This window comes from Canis lupus, chromosome 30 (genome assembly GCF_048164855.1).
Source record: "Canis lupus baileyi chromosome 30, mCanLup2.hap1, whole genome shotgun sequence".
NCBI lineage: Eukaryota > Metazoa > Chordata > Mammalia > Carnivora > Canidae > Canis > Canis lupus.
Window position 1 is genome coordinate 16,188,679 of NC_132867.1, and position 8,144 is coordinate 16,196,822.

An 8,144-nucleotide genomic window follows, 5' to 3' on the forward strand; every position below is an offset into this window, starting at 1 on the left:
AAGCTTATAGCAGTTTCTCTCTTCCTTCCCCACGACCCTAGCTTATTCACCAGAGAGATCCTCCTCTTTTTTTTTTTTTAAGATTTTATTTATTGATTCATGAGAGACACACAGAGAGAGGCAGAGACACAGGCAGAGGGAGAAGCAGGCTCCATGCAGGGAGCCCAATGTGGGACTCAATCCCAGGACCCCTGGATCACGCCCAGAGCTGAAGGCAGATAGATGCTCAACCACTGAGCCACCCAGGCACCCTGAGATCCTCCTTTGGAGACAACAAATGCCACCTTGCTTAGCTCTTCTGATACATGGATCTTTATTTATAAATAGTACACAATATTGCTTGATTTTGATTATTAACCTTAAACATTATCTGACTCTCTCACAGTTTGGTGGTAAATTCGTAGTTAGTGTTATCATTATCATGGCTAATGCAAACACTATTCATTGTTGAGCAAGTAGCATGCTGTATTTATACTACATTTCTATAGAATTTCCTCCGAAATTAATAAAAAATTTTTTCCTGTTTTCTTAATTTACCTTGAAATTAGAGCTGAGTCATCATGTACCTTCTAGTGGCTATGTAAAATATTGCCTCATTCGAGTCCCCATGCAGTCAAGTCTGTTAATCTATCAATTTCTTCTTTGTCTTAATTTCCTCTGGACGCTTCTCTCCTGGGGTCTTTGGTCTAGCCTGGAATGGCTCTGCTCTGTGTGCTGGCTTCTGCCCAACTGTCATCCTAGATACTCTGCAATCTTTGGAGAATTCCTTTTTCTCCTCTCCATTTTTGATCTCTCCATTCTGGATTGGTGTCCTGATTCTGGGTCTTCCATCTTCTCAGGTTATCCCTGGTTATAGATGGAATCTACCATTAGTTTCTGGAGGAACAGAGTACAAGAGATGGATTTTTTTTTTTTTTTTTTGAGACACAGCATTTCTTAAAATTCTTGTGTCATTTTTAATATTACATATGGGTGATAGTGTGTTTGGATGGAGACAACTACATTAGATATCATACACATTAAACATTTGAGGGGCATCTGGATGGCTCAGTTGGTTATGCATCTGACTCTTGGTTTTGGCTCAGGCCATGATCTAAGGGTTGTGAGATCAAGTCTCAAGTGGGGCTCTGTGCTAAAAGGAGTCTGCTTGAAAATTCTCCATCTCTGCCCCATACCCCTACTGGCACATGTGTCATACCCCCACTGGCACATGTACTCTCTCTTTCTCTCTAAAACAAATAAAATGAATCTTTAAAAAAAAATCAAATTCATCATGCTGATGTCCTCTAGCATTCTATGTTGCTTTTAAAAAGCAAAAGCAATTTTCATTCCTGATATTTTGTGTGTACCCCCCTTTTACTCTGGAGGGTCTCCTCTTTATTCCTCTCATTTTTCATATATAGCTTCAGGCACTTGATCTATTCAAAAGGGAGACTTACATCCTTCAGAGGTAGGAATTTTCTGGTTTTCTCTATGGAACTCCTGTTAGTCAGATGTTGGGCCTCTTTGCTTAATTATTTTTCTTTCATCTTTTCACTCTTATTGGTTATCTCTTTGTATTTTTGATCTTCCAATTCTTTTGTTGAATTTTTATCTGGATGATTATCCTTTTATGCTCTAATATCTATTTCTTGTTCTATGAATATTCCTTTTTATGCATTTTGGTTTTGTTCCATGGGTTCAATATTTCTCTTATCTCTCCAAAGATATTAATTACAGTGTTTTTTTTTTTTTCCTCCCTGAATTTGTTTTGATTCTTTTCTCATTTTAATTTTAGAAGCTTTCAGTTCTTTGGTTTTGTTTCTAATTAAGATCAAGGCCCTAAAAATTGAATAGGAAGTTCTGTGGGTGTGGGCTGTGTTTCTGCACTGCTGAACCTCCTGTGTTTACTATGACTGACTTGGCCAGCTTCTGTGTTATTAAACCCCCAAATGTCTGTATTCATACTGGGGTTTTCTGTGAAGCAGTATAGTTCTCTAATACCTACCCAGGAGGGAATTAACATGGCTACCAGTTTTCTGGAATTTGGTCAAGAGGGAAGGCTCAGATCCACAGTTTAGTAATCAAACTTTAGCTTAATTCTATTTTTTTTTACCCCAGTATGGTACCTTGCTGTCATCTGTGTTTCATAACTGCAGGTGACTTAGAAGTGGGGCAGTCATCTGAAGGTACTCAGAATGGGGACCAGGGATGTGGGCTAAAAATGCTTCCTCAGTGTTTTTTTTTTTTTTTTTTTCCAAATGCTTTCTTTGATAGCTTCAAATTATTCTTGGAGATTCCAATTCCCAAGGCTTTCTGGGGTTGTCAGGGCCAAATGTGTCAGTAAATCCACATGCAAGATTTTACTCTTTCCACTCCTCTAAGATATTCCTCTATTTTCTTCAATCTTCAAGCATTATGGCTTGGGGTTACAGATAACTACTGATTTTTTTTTTTAAAGATATTCAATTTGTTTTAATCTTTTGATTTTGTCTTGTCTTCATGGGCTTTAGGGAGTTGGGTTTGGAGAGGAGAGGGGATGGACATGTCTCCATTCCCCCAACTTAAACTCACAAATCTAGTGATCAAATTTTGAGGGATACATTCTTTTCATTATAAAAATTATCAAATGTATTTTTAAAGAGAATAACTGTTAGTTGGTAGTTGGCAAAATTATCATAAAGTAAATTAGAATATTTCTATTGTTTGCTGAAAACGTCCTACTAGGAAAATCAAGAAAAAAAAAAGTCTAAACATTTCTGGTAGGTATTGAGTCGGTGTAGAAAAAGTTAAATAATCTTTCTGGTTAATATTATCACATTATCTTACACTAATGCTAGGTTCCTCATATAAGTAAGTGCCTGCCAAGATAAATAGAATACTTTCATGGGCCAGCTAGGCAACTCTCACATTGGATAATTTTGATAATACATAGAAAGATTTACTTTTTCTCCATTCTTCATGCAGACTACTGGTATCTATCATTAAAACCATATGTTTTGTAATTATTTGAATGAGAAAGAAACAAACATTTATTCAGTGCCTACTCTGTACCATGTATAGGACTGTGGCTTATGTATTATTATTACAATAATTATTATTATTATCTCATTATCCTATGTCAGATACCTGTTATATTTTAAATTTATGTATTTTTGGTGAGCTTTCAGGGAAGTACTTGGTTTCTGGATGAAATTAAAGAGATTCCCATTATTTACTTGAATTATTTCTGGAAAGAGTTTCACCTGTGGGCTGGCTGCATTCATTTTATGATTTCTGTAGTTTTTATTTTTGATGTTTTTCTGGATTTGTTCATAATTCAGTGCATAAAACTTGTGTTTACTCATATCGTATAATAGCTGTGTACTCAGTGTTGTGCAAAATCCCCACATCTTATTTTCCCATAAAAAACAAAGAATCTTTGTATCTGATGGGGTCTTACAAGAGTTGGTCAGAGTACAAAACTAAGCACAAGCCCTCACTCAACTTTGATGAAAAGCCAAAAATCCCCACTTTAAAAAATTTTGCAACATGAAAACACACACATACACGTATACAACAATAAAGATACATATTTCTAATCACTGCACATTCTTGTACTTCCGGAACAGAGCTGCAGAGACGATGATGAGTTCTTCTGAGGCTGGATGCTGCTGTGCATTTTGCACCTGCTCCTGAGGTGAGCCAGCCTGGCAAGAAAAGAAGGTAGAATTGGTTCCAAAGTGTTAGTCCTCAGCCAATCACTAAAGTCACAAACCCTGAGGGTGAGCTGGAACCACAGATGCACGTTAGCTGTTCATCCTTGCGTTAAAAAAAGATTTTGTGAAAATAGCGGCTGGTCCTGAGCCCAGCAAGCATGGAGAGCAAGAATGATAAGTTATCCATTTCTAGAAACTTTATAAATATAGGACTTGCTTACCACAGACTGCTGACCTTGAATTCCCTTCTTATGAGTATGTTTGTAATTCTGAAAGCGGCCTCACAAGGCTGGAGGACTACTCACAAGGTGGCTATTAATAAACAGTGCTCTAAAAGTTACAGTAGTCCAAAGCGTGTAGACAGGTGTTTCACATCAATATAGTCATGAAATGCTGGAGGTCAGGTGCTTCACATCCACAGCTTTGTCTGAACATGGTGGAGTGTGTGTGTATGTGTCCCTGTGAGTGCACATACTTGTGTACACATGCACCACGCATACTTTGAAAGTACTCAATTCCTTGTGCATTTTGTAGTAAATAATGCTCGCTTAAGAGTACGGTACAATTTAAACCAATATAGCAAAGACTTTGTTTCCAAAATCACTCTAATTTTCCTATGTTTTCAGCAATATCAATGATGATGCTTAATGAAATAATGTTAGTCCAATGTATTTTTGTTTATGGTGCTGATGAGATCAAGACTGGTTGTCTCATGGGAAACAACATTCAGATCACCTATTTAGACCTAGTTTTTCTCAAAATGTAGGAAAAATAATATAAACTCAGTTTACCTCCTAAAGAAAATTGGTCAATAACATCTTCATACATAGAGAGTGGTTTTTCAATATTTAAAAAGCAGTTGCCTGGATCTCACATGTTTCATAATCAAACAGAGACAGAGGACCAAATACTTCGACATAATGCAAACATTAGCAGTAAGGATAAATTGATGAGTTTTGCTTTCCTTCTGATTTCATGTCGGATTTATAACATCGCCTTCCATTTTAGTTTTCATTTCTTTTATCTCCATTTTTTCCTTTCTTTCTCCTGCCCACCATTGCCTCTTAGCCATATTATGTAATAAATTATAACGTGAAGAGTATCTTCTAGAAATTATATCCTGTGGCCTTTCTTAAGGTAATTCAAACTTTTACTTGGCCAAAAAAGAATTGTATGCTAAATTTATGTATGTTCCCAGAGACAGGGAGAAACTATTTTTTCTCTGTCCCCTTCATGAGACATTTAAACAAGTGGGTAACAGGTGCTACATGCCAGGAACACACTGTACTCTGAATATTTTTGTAAGAAGCTGTTCACTCTGGGGAAAGTATTTCATTTCTAAGTCCTAGCAAACACCACCTGTGCTTGGTCAGTCACTGGCAAGGATAGATACACCCTTGGTGATGAAAAACGATTTTATTGGACTGTGGATAGAATTGTTTCTTCAAATATTGGGGAGGGAGCTGATAAATTACTTTACACCTACCACATTGGATAATCCCTGCAAGTCCTTTGGGACAAGATAATCACACATGCACTTTGAATGGAAGGAACGATGCAATATTGTCCAGTGTACTAAACTAGTGTCTTATTCTCACCTGGAAAACAAAGGCTCTTCTTTTACTACCATGAAATATAAAAGTTGGTTGTGACGAGATGATAATACTCATGTAGGAAAAGAAGAGAACATTTGAGTTAGAAAGAAGGAAATATTGTTTAATAGGATCAGGAGGCAAATCTACATGCTTCTTGCATTAACCTCAGGATTAGCCGCTAGATCTCATGGACTTGGCCCTAATAAAGGCAATTTACACAGCACTATGGATAAGAAAAGAGCCCCAGAGACAATATTTGTAAGCCATAAATTACTAATACATATGTACTTATGATGAATAAATTATTTTGCAATATGATGAGCATGATCTTACTTTATAAAAGAAAAATAAAATCCAGGTTTCTGAAGGAAGATTAACTCCATCAGCCCCTTAGGATGTATGTACTTTCTTAAGTCATTTCCATTGCATAGAGTTTTGAGTATGCTAATGATTACAACTACTGTGCCTGTCCATAGGCAGCATCGTCCTAACTCCCCCGAGCCAAGCTGGACTGTGATTTACACTGGTACTTGATGGATTTCCTAAGCCCGGCAAGGCGCCTGCTCCACACTCTAGTCCTCCTACCACTCCAGGTGTGTGACTCACTCTCCAACTCCAAAAGTGTGATGCTGGGCTTATCAATTTAGAGATTAAATTATTTTGCAAGAATAACTCTACTGAACTCCATCTGTGATTTAGTGCTCTATAGATCTACATGCTAGCTTTTAATTATTCCGGATGACCACCACATAGATTTTGACTTGGAAATTATTGGGGAAAACTAGATGGCACAGGGGAGTTTGTTTTAGTGACAGTGGGTTGATATGGAATACCGGTGGTTGCTGAGATCTAAAATCAGAACACTCCAGGCCTGACCCCAATACTATTTCAGCTTGTATTTTAAAATATGTATTTCTAGTAGTCTAGAGGAAATTTCTACCTAAATGTTTCATCATATCTAACGCTAAATCCATCTCCCTCTTTACTTAGACCTGTCTTCTTGCTTATCTATTATGCTTTGTCAGGGATATTGTTATCCTAGGTTTCAGGGCAAGAGGCCAGAATATGAATATCATCTTTACTGCCTCTCGTCAACATTTTCTATCTCCTACCTTCCATTAAGCCTCACGTTCTCATCTTTTGCAAAGATTATCTTGGATGTACTACACTGTGTGCCTACAGTTAGCTTATAAGCTCCACTGAGCTTTCAAAGCCCACCAGCTGTCCACCTGCAATACCCAGCACACATTCTCTGCTTTCAAGAGGCCTCTTTTCACTGTCATTATACTTTGTGAAAACTTATCCTGCTTCTGCAGCTTTCTTTACACTTTTCTTCTTGCCTAAAATGTCCTTCTGGTTCCCAGATTGGACAATTTCTTTCTTTTCTTTTCTTTTTTCTTTTCTTTTCTTTTCTTTTCTTTTCTTTTCTTTTCTTTTCTTTTCTTTTCTTTCTTTTCTTTTCTTTCTTTTCTTTTCTTTTCTTTTCTTTTCTTTTCTTTTCTTTTTTTCTTTCTTTTCTTTTCTTTTCTTTCTTTCTTTCTTTCTTTTTTCTTTCTTTCTTCTTTCCTTTCTTCTTCTTCTTCTTCTTCTTCTTCTTCTTCTTCTTCCTTCTTCTTCTTTTTTCTTGGTTAAAAGAAAACTTGTGTTTAATGGTAAAGCTTAGTACACTCTGACACCAGGCAACCAACCCCTAAGCTGAAGCAGCAGGGATGGGTAGGTGACTCCCATGGGGCCTCACATGGCAAAGAGGATGAGGAAGGCCAACATCAAACAGAAGGACACCATGGCAAAGTCTAGAATGGCATAGGAGAAGAACTGCTGCTTGAGAGGTGGGTTCCAGGCATAACATCGATCAAGCCTCGAAACACTGTTCCAATGCCAGCCCCTGAACCAGCCACACCAACTGCAGCAGCCCCAGCATCAATAAACTTGGCTGCTGTGTCAGTGTCTTTGGAGACAGTGCTGGTCTGGGTATTGGAGTGGGGAGCTGCTCTGGGATGGCTGTTTAGATGGGATCTTTGGCCTACTTGAGAAGGAGGCAGACACAGGCCTGATTAGACCCCCGGCACAGTAGCACAGTAGCGGATCAGAGCCAGGGAGTGAGTGGTGCCCTGGTGGTCTGCATATTCTCCATCTGCATTTCCACTGTGCCACTGCCTCTGCTCGGACCCTGGCACTAGCCCAGCTAATGGTGACTCTGACAACTTCCTTTTGTTATCAATTCCTTCTCAACTCAACCTAAACATTGTGGTTTAATCACTTAAGTGCACTTTTACCAGCACTCTCAATTTCTTTCTTATTTTGTCTTTTTTTAAAGGCTGCCCACCATGGCAATATGCAACCAAAGATTAATCTACCTGTTCTTTTTATAATCACTTGTTCTCTTTATTAGTTGTCCTCGGTGCTGAAAATTGAAATTCTACAATGGGGCTGAAGAAGAGTACAACCACACCTCCATACCACTGGTTAATTCTTTTGTATCTGATTATGGCTCTTTTATATTTCTTGTTGGTGCTGTTCAGATTTTTTACATCCCTATTTATAGTGCTCATTCCATTTGCATCTCTCTGATCCCCAGCAGTTGATGCTGCTTGATTCTTTGAACAAGAGTGACTGTTACAAATAGCTTACTTTCTCCCTGGTACCCTGGCTTCTGACCATAGAATCCATCCTCATCCTTCTTCTCTACTATGTCAGAGTAAGGTATACCTTTGTCCTCTCTCTACAACATTCTTCCCCATATTCTAGGATCTTGCTAATCTTTTGCAGATATTCTATATTTCTTTTTCTTTTTTCTCCTGAAGCTCTCCTCCTGTGTGTATTGATGTGTTCAATTCTCCCTCACCCTCAGAAATATTTTAACCTATGCCTA